The 16371-nt window shown below is 39.2% G+C and overlaps 1 pseudogene; it reads right to left on the bottom strand.

Moving 5' to 3' along the window:
- Positions 1-14790: 14790 nt before the first annotated feature.
- On the bottom strand, positions 14791-15965 carry LOC137260423 (uncharacterized; annotated as a pseudogene).
- Positions 15966-16371: the final 406 nt, after the last annotated feature.

Genomic DNA, 16371 nt, shown 5'->3' with positions numbered 1-16371 from the left:
CTTGTTTTCTCTTCCCTGTGCCAGTGCTCGCAATGCTGGAATGCTTGGTGACCTTGCCCTTCCCGGTCTCTGATTTTCTCTTCTCTGCGCTCGCAATATTGAGGGGTTTGGTGGCCTTGCTTTTCCTGAAGTCTGGTTTTCCATCCTCTATGTCAGTGCTCGTCATCCTGGGGTGGGATGTGGCACTGCTGGCAGAATCAGGACGTTTCAGGTTGTTATTGCTGCTAAGGGTCTCTGTTGTTCTCAGGGTCTGTTGTGATGTGCTTATTGGTGACATGACACTTGAATCGTTATTGGTGCTAAATCTTTCTTGCTTTGTCAAACCTGCAAATTATGAAATCCCATTAGGATAAACATAAAGGTACAAACGTCATAAAAAAAGGTGAGCAGTCTCATTTTAACTCTGGTTAGTTGAAAAAACGTTTTCTGGTTGTTTTCAATAAGTGGTGTCCTCTGTGCTCTGGCATGACACTTTAAGTCCTCATCATCCGTATGTACTGAGTGAGTGAGTGTGGTTTGACGCAGCTTTTAACAATGTTCCGGCAATGTCACAGCAGGGTTAACCAAATTGGGAGTCACACAGTGCACCCATCTATGCAAACACGGAGCGTCGACATGCTTCAACCGCATGTACTGACATATAGTGTGTTGTCGACCCATGAACCTGTTTAAGTTTTACTTACATAAATCGTGACACCAAATGGACTGAACAGAGTTTCAAGTCTGGTTATTCGTCAACATTCATAATTACAAAGGACGTTTGTCTTCAACATTTTTTAGAGCGGTGGGGTAGCCTTGTAGTAAAACCGTTCGCTCGTCCCACTGAAGACCAGAGTTCGATTGCCCACATGGGTACACAGTGTGAATCTGATTTCTTGTGTCTCCACCGTGATATTGCTGGAATATTGCTAAAAGGAAGCTGTACAACTAAACTCTCTCACTCATCAAAACCTTCTCTTGTTTTAAATATGTGGCAGTAATACTTTTATTCCATTCTCCTTTTGAGACGGATTTAAGAGTAGGAAAATTAACTCAGTCTATATCTCTTTTGCTGTGGCAGGACTTTCATTGACTTGCCTGATACACGAGTGTAGAGGAAGCCTTCAGTCACAGACTCGCCTGGGGATGGTGTGATGGGGTCCTCCAATAATACAACTTTCCCGGCAGGAGATACTCCAACGTGGCCACATCCAGCGTCTTGGGCGCAGTGGATGAAGCAACGAAGCTTGTGGGAATGGCAAACTCTTGCTTTTTTAATGTTTGGAAATGGAATTTTCCTGCCGTCTGTTATGAAGTGATGGTTGATGACACCGAAACACTGCACCTTGTAGCAAACCAGCAGTATAAAGGCCGTTTGAGTGAGCGCACCTGCTGCACTCGCAGACATCGCGTTTACTGCAACACATTGAGGTGATGTGGTCATGACATATTCTCCTACACCAGCTGTAGGTTTCAGGGTATATGTGTTATCGTGCGTAAATACGAAATGTATCATGGTATGCTGTGTTTTCATATATGCTACCCATTAAAAGTTTAGACTAACTAGTGTAAATGTAGCCACTTAACTCAGTTAACAATTGTTTATAAAGATACAGTTTGCCCCTGAACAGATGTATCGAAGCGAATTCATAACGTTGAAACATTATTGCTAATAGTTATTGTTATGAAACTCAATTATAACTGGTAAATTCTTAACAGCACTTTACACCCAAACGTAGCTGTCCTCATGCACCATATTCAAACATGCCTTTCACAACTTTGATGTGGAATCCTCGTGCAATTTATCAACATGAGGTGTGCGGCTGGTTTCCCCAAGTTAAAGTAGAAATTCATCTTCGATGCAACCATATATAAACATAACGTGGTGAGTGCTTTAAGAAAGACTAAACTTTGGATGGGTAGTATACTGGGAGAGTATGTGTGAGGATGGGTGGGTGGAGTGAGTGAGTGAGTGAGTGTGGTTTTACGCCTTTTTAGGAATATTCCAGCAATATCACTTCGCAATCACCGAATCATCTAAGTTTATGAGATTACATACCTACACTAGCCTCGATTTAACATGCATTACCAAGGTATGCATACTTTGTAAAACACAAATATATTTATACACCCAAAACACAAACGTCAAAAGCGTTGTGTCGCCCTAGACAATCGACTTTCTGCTTACCCAGCTGTAAGTTTAGTTACAACTAAACGATGTTTCAGCTTTTTTTAGCAATATCCCAACAATATCACAATGGGCAAGCCAAAAAAAGGGTTTCACACATGGTACTCATGTGGGGAATCGAACCCGAGACTTCGGCGTGACGAGCCAGTGCTTTAACCACTATGCCACAGTACTGCACCGTGGATGGGCGGGAATGTGAGTGATTCAGTGTGTCAGTGAGTGGCAAGAGAGAGTGACTAGGTGAGATGAGGTGAGTACGTGAGGGAAGGCGAGATAAGAAGCCCGCTTAACGAAATCCCTGTTAAATGAAGCCAGTTTGATAAGAGAGGGAGCGAGTTTAGGTTTAAGGTGCACTGTCAATATTCCAGCCTTATGGGGGCGGGACACGATGACATGTGTCAATCAAGCCAGCGAGCCTGACCACTCAGTCCCGTTTGTCGCCTTTTACGACAACCATAGGTAACTGTTGGTCAATGCTAAATCGGACCTGTAATACCAGCGGTCTCGTCAGCATGCTCACGACTCTCGCTCAAAGACAGCACGACAAACGCTTAGCTTACAAGAGAGACTTTAATTCAGAGTTACCTCCCTTAGACTGCACGCTGAGTGAGGATGCGTGTCACTGTTATTACATCTCTCGAAGATCAATTAAAACCTAAGTACCTGTATTATTGGTTGAATAATGGAACCACTGTTTCTGCAAAAAAAACATAGACGTTTAATGTTAAATGAAATAAATGTCCAACTTTATAAATGTCTCTGATTTCTGTTCAGCCCATGAAGCATTGATTAATTGAAACTGATCATTTCGAATCTGCAATTAAAATAAACAAAATATGAAAATAAAAAAGTAAGGTTATCGTCTATTGGCTCCTTCTTTTTTTTCAAAGTGTTTCTAGTTTGTCCTTCAGTGATATTAGAAGGCTTAAATACTACAGAACCATTAATGTAATTTCTCACCGAAAAGATTTTCCACATTATATAGTCTTTTAAGTAGGCTGGTCATGTCTGAGTACGCCGTAAGAGGCGACTAACGGGATCCGGTGGTTCTTTCTATTTTCGGTGGCAGTTTGACGCCTACGTTGTTGAACATAGGAATCAAAAGTCTGTGTGCGGTGTTGATCTTGAGTCTAGGTACTCCAAGCAGGTACAGGCTGCATACCTTTGTCAGTTTCTTGGAATAACAACGCTGCTATTCCTTCACGGTAACTTGCTTTCACACGAACCACTATTTTATTTTGGGATCAAAGTAGGTGACAGTTGTATCATTTGTGAGAAGGTCTTGGAAAGCCGTCTTTTCTGCTTTGCCCCAATGGAACTGGGTCGGTTCTCGGAGTTCAGCTGTATTAATTGCATACTTTGGAATGCATTTAGAGAGGTATCCAGTCATCCCTTCACAACTCCTCTTTTGACTTTGGTACTTCACAATTCTTCAAGCTTTCACCTTATTTTCGGTGGGTTTCAATGAAGATGTGACCTTAGAACTCGATGGACTCCAAATCGACACTTGTCCCTGTTTAGTGTGATACTGAAGTCACTTGTTCTTTGTAAAACAGTTTTCAGTGTTTTGTAATGCTCTTCCTTGTTCCTGCTTCCAATCAAAATGTCATCACGTTGATTTAGGCATCTGGGAATGTCTCCAAAGATCCCACATACTGCTTCATTAAACAGATCTTGCGACGCTTTAGCTCCAAATATCAGCCGTTTCGACCCGTAGGGAGTGCTGAATGTTGTGACGCTTCTTGAGGCTTGGTCCAGTACAAGTTGTTGGTATCCCTGACGCATATCCAGCTTGTAAAAGATGATGACTGTATGACTCTGCTTCTTCCCATAGTTTTGTTTGCGACTCTCATATCAATAGTGGCTCTGTTCATGTTTGGTGAAAGTTTATTCTGTGTTACGCCTTTGAACTTTGGTTTTGGCCGCAAAAACCAATGGTGAACACCAAGCTATTGGTTCGTCTGTGGGGACACACAGATGTCGTTCTCATCACCCTGCTCAATCTGTTTCAAAGCTCTCTGTAGAGGGTATGGTATCTGTCGTGGCTTCTGCACCACTGGTAGAGCATCGGGTTGGATTGGTAAGGAACATGGAGATCACATGGAGATCACGAATCTGCCCAATTCCATTGAACAAATGTTTGAATTCCTGCAACATGTTTTCCATGTTTCTATTGTCCTTCACAACTTTCACTTGCTTTCAGTGATCCATCTGCTCTGATTTGCAGCATTCCTAGTTCCTCAAGAGATTTTCGTCCAATCAGTGGGGGTGGCATGATGTGTCCTTTCATAACGATGAACTTTGTCTTGATACCACAAGTTGGATTTTAACTGCAGCCTTGAACTCTCCCTTAGCTGTTAGCTCGTCTTGTACTTGATTATCTATACATGTGCTGTTGAACTTTGCTTTCTTTTACCAAACTGTCAAATTGAAATTCGACCAATATGTTTACATCTGCCCCACAGTCAGGTGCCATGTGTACAAGCACATCATTAATGACACCTGGTACCGTTTTACTGTACTTCCCACCTTCTTGATTACTTGATGGACAGGTGAGACTTGAAGCATTCTTCTTATTATTAATCTAATTGAGAATCTGCAGCCTCTGTTTTCTTTACAGTCTTGAGTTCCTTTTACCTTGCATTTGTCTTGATTTGATACTTGTCTTGCTTGCTCTGCACATTTTCTTGAAATGTTTTTTTCCTACCACACTTCTTGTATGTTTCCCCGAAAGCTGGAAAATTCATCCCTGGATTGTGTACGCCTGTCAGCCCACAGTGCTGACACTGCCCTCCTTGAAATCCTTGATTCTGGAATCCTCTTCCCGTCCTCTATTCTTGACCATGAACACACTTGCACTCTCAGGCCTCTTTCCTGTACTTGTAGACTTGAGTCTTCAACCTGTGATGCTTCATTGAGGAACTGAAGATTAAATCGATTGTTGATTGCTCTTTCTATCCAATTTGGGTTCTCACTGGTTTGGATTAAACGTTCCATATTCACAATCCCGTGTTTTCTCTCACAATCTAGCTGCATAAGATGTGGAACTTTCTTGAGAGTGATGTTTCATTTTTAAAAATAAATACCTGGCATGGTGTTTGTTTCTTTTGAGGGTGAAGTAATCATTCAGCTTCTTCCTGAGCCTCTCATACACGTCTAACGCTGCATGTTCAAAATGCGGTAAATTCTTCTCTTGTCTTGTAATTTTTTTCCTGCCGTCGATAATAAGAGCACCTTTCTTTCCACATTACTTGGTCGTTACCTCGTATGAACGGTGAACTCTTCAGGGGTTTAGTCTTTAGTCTTGGGACCTGCTGTCCAGTAAAACTTGCACAGTTCAGTCTAAGAGTATTCTTAAGCACTTTTCTGGCGTTTTTGAACACTCATTACCAACGTAATAACGGTCCACTCGTAAGCATGCCCAAGAAACTGAAAACAACTCACAACTACCCTTTCTTGACGCCCTGTCACCCACTGACAACACTATCCAAACCTCTGTCTATCGCAAACCTACCCACACTGATCAATACCTCCACTTTGATTCTAATCACCCCTTCAGAACTAAAACCGACGTTATCTCCACCCTCACCCGCCATGCTGTAAACTTATCCTCTCTCTCCCTAAACCTGAACTAAATCATCTCAGGCACGCCTTTACCAAACTCAACAACTATCCCACTAAACTTGTTGAGTGTATTATCAACTCCACTATCAAGCCCGCAAATAACCCCAAAGCTACTGAGTCTGACTCAGCTCCTGTTCGCATCTCACTTCCTTACATTGGCAAAACATCACACCACATTAGCCGTCTACTCAAGCAACAAGCAGACATCGACACATACTTCACCACAGCCACACCCATCAAAACCATCATCAGGGCAAATGGTAGGAAACATTCCATCACAAAACAAGCGCCTAAGGGTGTGGTATACAACATCAGTTGCAACTGTGGCAGTAACTACATTGGGGAAACATCCAGACCACTAAGCATTTGCATCAAAGAACACAAGACATCAACAAACAAAGCAGATAAAAAAAATCAGCCATTTCGGAACACATCACCAAATTTCCTGACCACAAAATCAATTTGGGACACTATCAAAACACTCTCCAGCAACAAACATGAGTACCAGCAGAGAAAACTGGCAGAAGCGATTCACATCCGCAGACACAACCCTTCTATAAACAGGGATCAGGGTATATTTCTACCTAACCAATTCGACACTTTAATCAAGAAATATTAATCTCTGGCTTCCGTCACTAATCCTCTATTAATTGGTCCCCTCAACGCTGTAATCCCCTACCCCCATCCCTGGCTTCACACTAATTACTGGTTATATCAACAACACTAGTTATAACCTTTGATGTTTTTGTTATCTCATCTCCTCAATTATGTTGTTGTTATCGTTAATCTCCTCATCAATATCTCATGTACCTGTATATAAACTGTTACACCTTGTCCTCCGATATGCTTGAAAACGGTATACGAATCCATACCGAAACGTCACCATTGTGAAAATAAAGAAGTTGATCATCCATAAAATTTGTTTTTCACCTTCAGTGTTTCTGAAATTAGGATCAGCTATATCGCGTGAATATTTTTATGGCTGTAAGCACAGGCTTTGACTGCATCTGAAGCTATCCATCATTTAGTACCCATTGGTGATAGAGACGTCTTATTTAAAGTCAACCCGTATATCTTATGCCCGTCACTACGAAGCAATTTCATTAAGAATTCTCCACCAAATTTAAGCAAATTCTGCACCCCACTTTTCAATATTCTGCAAAACATTCTGCAGCTAAAATATTTAGAAACCACAACAAAAACATTAAATTGGCCTTCATAGTTTAATTCTTAAACACACATATAAAGTTATGTCGACAGTACACATCACATCTTGAGTGACAGAGCACCCACACCTTTTTCTGTGGTTGAGAGTTAAACACTCACTGAAACTTATGTCTCTCCTCTCAGTTGTAACTTCTAGTTTTATGCAGACAATTTTATACATAATAGAAATCTGAAATAATTTCAATTTTCAAAACGATCAATTTTGAGAATGTAATTGCAGTGTCAAATTCTTCTAATATTATTTGAAAAATGCCTAAAGCTTGCATTATTAATGAAGTATCTTTTAATCATGATTATTTTGGAAATGTTGTCACAATAAATGTGTCAGTCCTTTTTATGTGTAACCAAACCTGCTTTTGACAATAGCTCTACTTTTAATTTTGGCTGAAAGTCAGTTTTCACTAAGGTTTTAAAATGAACTAATTCCGCTGATGAAAAGTGGCAAATTCTGCATGGATTCTGCAAGCAAATGCGAAATATAGCAGATCTTATCACTATCCTCACACAATTATTGCTGTCTCGGTTTTTAACGTTACCTCAAAAGTAAACATTGGTGCATTCAGTTGTTCCATTCGCCTGTTGTTTCTCTAGTGCCATCTTTAATGTGAGTTGAAATTTAATACCTCTTAAATCTTTCAGTTCTTCATTTACTTGATTAAATACAAATTGTTTTAAATCTTCAACGCCTATGTTTCTTTGAACTTCCATCTTCCAACCTCTCAAATATTTACCTACAGCATGCTCAGTAAGAGTGAATTGTAATTCTATAGGTTTTTGTTCCTTTAGTAATTCAATGAACTCAGATGTTATCATACGCGAGTAACCTTGAAGACCCCGTTCACGTGCTTGCTTTTCCAATTCATGTACTGTAATCATGTTTCACAATATTTATGCTATATGTGAAACAATTCTCCAAACATATGTAATACATATAAGATTGTGTAATCTCAGAATATACCCATTAAACTGAGGTTAGTGCTCTCGGTCCTGTGTAGCTCAGTCGGTTGAGGCGCAGGCTTATTGTGTACAATCGCGCAGCTGTGCATTGTGAGTAGTAAAAACAATGGGTGTATGGGACCAGCCTATGTAAGGCATGAATAAAATCATATTCCATATTCACTTATCAAATCACGAAGATAGATGAATTTGTCAGTAAATAATGTACCTTTGGCTCCTTGTTAATTTTTATTTCACATTTAAACTTTAATTATTATACCATGACAACCCACGTAGACGACTTTGTTACCGCTTGTGAAAAGGAATAAAAAATAAAACTTTTCGTCATTTGATAACGTTTGACTGGGATAAAGCAATAACAAAATATGAAACAAGTTATGTAAAAATTTATTTTAAAAAGAAACTACTTAGACTTGGATTCAAAGATGAAATTCAAGCAAATAGAATTATGTCGAAAGAAGACAGGCCTTATGGATTAACTATTTCACTAACAAAGGCATGGACAATTCCAGATTCAGATGAGAGTCCATGGGAAAGGTAAAGGTATTTCATATTTTTCTCAAGCAGTTTAAAAAGAAATTGCAAAAATATTGAAAGATAAAAGTTTATATTTTCCACACAATGAAACACATAAGGACATACCATGGAATGGAATCGAAATTTATTATACCCACATTTTCATCCAAATTCAAACAACTATAAAAAAAAAACATGAAATATGGTCCTTCTTTAGATAATCCTAATCTCCAAATTAATATACACAAATTACTAAAGTCTTCTCAATTTGTTATGATAAAAGTAAACCAATAATAATGAATGGAAAAAAATATCTGGTTATAATCCATTAAAGCAAAATAGGAAATAACCTGATGTGAATAATATTCATAGACTTCCTGTTACAGGATCAAAGTATTCAAGTTTTTTTTATGTTAGTTCTTCATGTCATGGTAGTATTGGTATTTCACTTGGTTTAAATTGCACACGGCGATTGTAGAAAAGGGCGAGGATAAATATAAAGATAATTTATATGATTTAATAAATGATGAAAAAGAAGAGGATGAAGAACTGTTTCCCTGAAGTCAATGTTTGAAATTGATATAATTACAAATTGATTTCCTGTCCTATATAAACTAGTGCTGTACATAACAGTCTTCATCTCACTTGGAAGACTGTTAGGTACTTTTTTTTACAGTAGTATGCCAAAGGGATTTTATAAATTAATACAAGTGAAGGGAAGAATAATCTTTCATTCAATGGCTTATATGGGCTGGTCCTGTACCCCCATTTTTATACTACTAAGGAGACAAGATGAAAAGAAGTCTTAGGTCAAAGGAAGCCACGTGAAGGAAAGTCTATGTCAATGGAAGGCAAGTGAAGGGAAGACCAAGTGAGAGAAATTAAAGTAGAGGCAAACCCGGGTCAAAGGAGCCCATATCACGGGATGCCAAGTGAAGAAAAGCCTTACATCAAGGGAAGACTTGGATGAAAGGAAGCCAAGGGAATGGAAGCCTAGGTAAAAAGAAACCAACTGAAGAGAAGCGGAGGTCAAAGGAAACCCAGATCGATTGAAGTTTAGGTCACAGGAAGCTAAATGAAGGGCACCCCTGGTGAGAGGAAGCCAAGCAAAGAGAAGAAAATATTACAGGAAGTCAAGTTTAGATAGGCCTGATCAAAGGATCCTCAGTAAAAGAAGTCAAGTCAATGGAAGCAGCTTGAAAAAGTACAGTGAAGGGAAGTCCAGTAAAAGGGTGTTCATCAAGGCAATCACATTCAATGACTTGTCTGTCCAAAAGTGTTATTACTTTTACTTTTAGAAGAACAATATACTATGGGAACAATTTGAAGTCGATGGATGTTTCTCTCTGTCAAAAAGTGTTATCACTTATACTTTTAGAAGAACAATATACCAGAGGAACAGTTGGAAGGCGATGAAGGTTTTTCTGTGACAAAACGTGTTATCACTTTTACTTTTACTCAGTAAACTTTATGGATAAAAGTTAGTTTCGGAAAAGAACAACGTCTTACCTCCTCACGCAGGTAAATCTGCTATGCACCCTCAACAGTAGACAGCATCAGTTCCAAGCTTGGCATTTATCGTAACAATGATCATATGAGTGTTGATTATAGGTCAAGTAGAGTATCATGACTTGCATCAATAATTGATACTTATGCTCATAAACGACATTAGATGCATGTCCAATGAAGAGATGTTGAGATTAATTTAACATTACGTATTGATGCTAATTATGTTATGTATCTGTAAGCAATATGTCAAACTTTGTACTTAGAATGACGATGCAGTGCGTAGTCTAGTGAATAAAGTGTTTGCTGGTCATGCACACTCGTTTCGATTCCCCACATGGGTACTATGTGTGAAGGTACTATATTGCTGAAATATTACCAAAAGCGGAGTAAAACTAAAGTCACTCACACGTATAATGGTTCGTGTACATAGGCAGTTTTGGTCTCGCTGCTATGTGGCTGAAAGGATGCTGGTGCGACGTAAAATTCTTATTCATCCACTCACACAACCTGGAGTCATTGGTAATTTCCATGACTATCCATAAGCTAGAACTTTTCCAAATACCAGTGATTGAAATTTTTAACTTGTAGCAAGTACTTGCTACCTGGTTTAAAAATCGGTAGCGAAATCCCTGATAGCAGCATTCCCAGACCCATTACTGACTTTGGCCATATGTAACTGTATCAGATCTCCTGAAGGACCCCCACCACCTGTTCACTAGTGGTTTATAGGATCAAAACTTCTAAAGGTCTCTGGGTCTACAAGTTTGATTTTCATCACATTTGTCTGCAGTCTACATCTCCGGTCAAGAGGAGATCTGTCCTTTAAAAATGACGGCTAACTGATGCATTTACGCGGTTTTACTAAAAAATACCAGGCAGGAAGTTGTTGCTACTTCAAAGCGTTAATTTCCAACCCGGCCAGACAGTGGATGAAACTGTGATGGAAAGTATCCCTGTCAGTGATTGACAGAAGGGACAGAAACCTGAGGAGACTGGACTGAGGAGAAGGACGAGGATGTCTGCAATGCCAGCAATCCACGCCATGAGTAAGTGACCCCTGCCAGTTGTGTTGAGGCACTTGACGTTCTTCCCATAGACTCACATGTTAAGTTAGTGTTGTATAAATAACTTTCATGAGAACAATAGGAACAGTAAGAACAATGTCAAATTTTGTACGTTTGTGTGGAGTCATCTTGCCTACAATCACATAATTTCTCTTCAATCTTCCGTTGCGTTTATATCGAATGGAAACATGAATAAGTGACCCTGCCAGTTGTATTGGGACACCTGACGTTCTTCCCATAGACTCATATGTCAATTTAGTGTAGTATAAATAAACTTTCATGAACTTAACTTTCTTAAGAACAATGTCAAATTTTGTGAAGAGTCATCTTGCCTACAATCAAATAATTTTTCTTTACTTTTCCGTTGCGTTTTTATCAAATGGAAACAAGTTAGTGCTGATAGCTTCTTCAACATGGCAGCCTATGAGATTGTGCATTGTGGAACCACATGCAGGTTGATAAATGTGATTCCACTAATAGTGGTCGGAAAATTGAACTGAATTTATGTGTGCAGGGCAGAGATGATTTCACATGTGCCTGTCAAATTATCCTCCGAAACTCACTTTATGAAAATTATTTATGCTACACAGACATATCATCTAAGTCAATGGAAATTACGTCAAGTGGTCCAATATAACTGGCACTGGTCTGTAGCATCATCAATATTTCAGCCACAATATGACTGAATGTTAAAATATTTCAGGTACACCATTAGTAATTATCCATTCCACCATGACTTCAGTAAATATTTGAGTGCGATTGGTTAAAGACATTTAGAGGTATGTAATCACGTTTTCAGTGTGCAGTTATACACGGTTGCGTTAATGCTCTAATATTGCTTCTAATTTCAAAACACTTTTAATTAATCTCCCAATTAATTTTACATCTCTTCAAAGGCCAATAAAGCAGTTGGTAACCTTCAGAATTATAAAATTTCTATACGCAACTAACTATATGGATATCAATAACAGATGATATTTCAATAGTACGTTTAATTTAGATCTATCTCAAGCCGTACGGAATGCGAGCTTCTGGAGCAACTGGAGCTTCTGGATACATTGATTGAGCTATGACACATGGAGCAAAAATGTAAGGTGACAATCGAAAATATGACTGAGCAACGTTTTCTTTGTCACCTACTTTAATTGGTGATCCAGAAAAATAATTCCGGGTCCTTGGTGTGTTTGTAGGTTCTTCGATGCCATTTGGTTGGACTATTGCCAAAGTGCTGTTAAACAATAAACAAACAAACTATATACTCTTTACAAATGTATACAGATGGTCTCAGTTATCTTAGATCTTTGCGTTTCACTAACACAAAGTATAATTCTTTTGTTATTAATCATCAAATTCTAAAACCTAAGTCAAACATACCATCATCCAGCCAAGGCTTCCCCTCCCTTCATTCCTGAAGATCCGATGTAGAACTGACCTTAAGTAACCCATATTTATCGAAAGAGGAGATGGTGTCACACTCTTGAGAAAGAGGGAGTGTACACTTCAATGGTCATTGAATAAACTTTCAGGTCCAAAATGGGTTGTGCACCCACAGCTCTCTGCCCCCACCCCCTGCATCCGTCTAGATAAGCAGTGTAAATGGTAAACGATTTATTTTGGAAATCATTCTAGACGTGCTTTGTCTGTCAAGTGGGTCAACCTACAAGGCTGGTTGTTGTGCTTGTCTTTGACTTTCCCACCACGATTGAATTAAGATAGGATACACTCAGTATTGCCACGGCATGCAAATAGCTTCAGTTTTTAAAACAAATTTGAACTAAACCCATCAGTTACCCTGACAGCAACATTTACCTGTCGAAGAACAAAATTGTAGCATTTCAAGCCAGAATGAGTCAACTTGCAATGCAGGTTACCGTCCTTGTCAAGGCTTTTCACACCTGAATTTATTCAATTAAGATGAACAACTCTTTACATAGCTACATTATGTACACAGATTACAATTGTATTGGAATTTCAATAAAATTCAGCAAGTACCTGAAAAAGTGACTTTTGACTGTCCAGGACCGAAACTGCATTATTTGAGGACAGAATGGGTCAACTTGCAAGGCCGGTTACTGTGCATGTCATGGCTGGTCATACCAGAATTCATTCAGTTAAGATGGGCTGCTCTCTATATAGGTGGTTTATGCCCGGAGTGGGCCGTGGCTGACTGGGCCACGAATGTTCACACCTTTTTACAAGCCCGTGCTTGTGTGGGCCATCGTCTGTTTAATGAGAGACCGACTGGGCCATCGTACGATATTGAATCAGTGGATAACATGAAGGAATAAGAAAATACAATTTTGATTTATGTATTTTATTACACTTCAGTATCAGTATTCATTCTCTAGGAGAGGCCAGCCAACAACCAGTGATGTACGAAATCATAGCTCTGTCGCATAACATGTACTGAAGTCCCAGTTTGTACAGCTGAGAATTTTCATCTTCCACCAGGCGACGTTTTGGTGGTCGTTGTCCGTCCACTAGTTGCAGTATATATACCACCTTGTTGGACTGCTCTTCTTTAAAAAGTAGCACTAATTCAAAAAAGTTCGATATGTGGGCCCGGTACTGGCCATAGATCCAGGTGTCTCTGAAGTAGGAATGGAACAGTTCACACTGTGCGTTACTTGGGATGTATGATGATACAGCTTCAAACCAAATGTCAGCCTGTGACACTGGAAGAAATGCAAGTCCAACTTACCTTCGAAACCACTTTTTAACATCTTCTGATTTCTTGTATTCTGATGAATGTCACAATTCCTGCAGCTTTCTCCAAAGTGCCTTCGAAAGTGGAAAATGATGCTTTCAGATGAGTTCGGTTAAGGATTGACAGTGTATTTCTTTCGTTGCATTGAGGTATGGAACTAAAAACTGATGTGCAAACTTTTGTAAGAATCCGCTACGTACGTGGATTCTTACAAAAGTTTGCAGATTGGTTTTTAGTTTCATACCTCAATGCAACGACAGAAATACACTGTCAATCCTTATTATCAAATTCAACAACAAATACTAAAGCCTTTCAAGAATATTTTATTTAAACACAATCAAATTCATCCAAACAGATATCTTTGTTACCCCGATTGACATTTTCGGTGTAATAATTCGGAAATGGCGTGACATGACTCAGGTGACTAATTTACATAAAATGACACGCGTACCAAACCATTAGCCAATCAGCATAGAGCACCCCCAAACAACTGTCAATCAACCAAGCTAACATCGGATGGCGATTCAGAGCGAAACAACACAACGTGACGCGTTCCGGTAACGGCAAAGTTTCTAGTTCAAACATTTGAATTATTACCAGCGAACTGAAAGACACAGTTTGAAAAGTGAGAATTGGAAATGAACCCCGATGACATGAAGTTAGTGCAACTGAGGTTGTTAGTGGCAGCAGTATTTGCGCAAGTGTATTTGTGACGACGTTCAAAGCAAGCGTCACTCATGGCTTGGATTGCTGTGACGCGTAGGCAATGAGCAGTGTATGACTTACTACATTGGCCATTGCGACATATGTCAGACATGAAACGAGTGAACTAGTATTTCTTGACTGGGGTTGCTGTATACCAAATGTTGTGTGTGTCTGGGGAACAAAGTGCATCTTTATTACAGTGCGAAAAAAGTGATCCGGCATTTGGGTCACTTCTATCAAGGAGCTGGCGATGTGCATGGACGGGACATTGGTTTATGTCATTCGTCGCGTACATTCGTTTGTCGCTTTGCGCTTTATCGCTGCTGAGACCACCCTGGGTGTTTTTTTTTGTTTTTGTTTCGCTTCATGGGACAGTGTGACATATTCAACATTGCTATCATCTACCGCAAATTCAAAGGATGTGGGTGTAAGCTGCTGGTGAAATTCAAGACCACGACTTACAAAATGGATGGCCATCTCATACCACACTTTGTACCGGAGGCTAACAGGATTGAATGCCGAATGCAGAGAAGTGCTAATTTTCATCAGATCACTTGTTTCAATAATTGATTTATGTTGTGTGGGACGTGACAAGCCATGTTGTACATTGTACTTTAATTTAGCATCAAGTATATCATTTGCAGACTTAAACTCCTTATCTCTTACAATGTCAATATCTCTCCCGATGTCATTTAAGTGTCTTTTCACGGCAGAACGAACATTTTTTAAAGTGTTCTTGTGACACTCGGCAGCATGTGCAGCCGGCATATTTTGGAATCTTGTTTCCTGTTTTTTAGGCTGTGCCTCAGTGTAGAAAACTCTCAACTTTGTGTTAAGTTCCTCTGGTGTAATTGTTGAAAAATGCACAGTCCTCCCCTCTCTCTCGAACGACCAATCTAAATAAATAGAATTAAAGCAATATGTAGACACCTGACTATGACAGACCCATCTCTGTAAACGTTGAACTAGGTAACTTGATAGCAAATCATTTTTCTCGGTTAGATCTACATAACTTTATCTCATTCTGATAATTGTTCCATTTTATAAAAAAAACCATCTTTGTGCTGATGAACTGTGCTTCGTTTTGAGAAAATATACGTAGGATGGAATTTGAAAATAATATTCATATGAATTGTGTATATCTACCTTGGAATAGTTTAACACCCCATTTTGTGTTCCTCTTTGTGGATGTTGCTTGTATGTAGTCGTCCATTCGAAGTAAATCATTGTTTGATAAACGTTTGAAACGATGTATTTGGGATGGCTTATCATCGACCTGCATTGCACTCTTCATCTCATGATTTGCCGATGTATTTGTAGATCTGGTTGATGCTGTTATCTCTAACAAACCTTCAATTTCTTCCAGGTCTAAATCATCCGGAAAATCAATGTTATCCATACTAAGAGTTGCAACGTTTCCGGTAAATTGATCTTCGAAAATCGACTCAAAATTCCCCAGATCAAAACTTCCGTACTTGGAATCGGCCATCTCGTTGGAATGTAAACAAGACAAGTTGCAGACGACTGTTCGCTGACTGCACGTGGTAACCACAGTAACCTTTCAAATAATGTATTATGACAAACACTTTTTTTATTACATAAACACTTTATTAACGTTCACGTATAATTTGGAGCTGCTTGTTTATGTTAACCACAATGTATCACTTCAATGTTTGCCCAAAGTTCATTAAGGTACCCGAGTACAAGGGAATTCCCTCGCTGTGTAAAGGTATTCCCCGACATTCCTCAGGTGCGGAAGTAGTCCAGTTCGGTGGGCGTGGCTTATTTTTTTAGATTCATTGGGAAATGAACTCAAAAGAAATGTTCTCAGTTAACCAATCAGATTGCCAGAATTTTAATGAACACAACAAAAATTTAATTATATGATGGTAAAA

This window comes from Haliotis asinina, chromosome 13 (genome assembly GCF_037392515.1).
Source record: "Haliotis asinina isolate JCU_RB_2024 chromosome 13, JCU_Hal_asi_v2, whole genome shotgun sequence".
NCBI lineage: Eukaryota > Metazoa > Mollusca > Gastropoda > Lepetellida > Haliotidae > Haliotis > Haliotis asinina.
The sequence above is the reverse complement of the archived record's forward strand: the minus strand, read 5'-3'. Positions and strand labels throughout refer to the sequence as shown.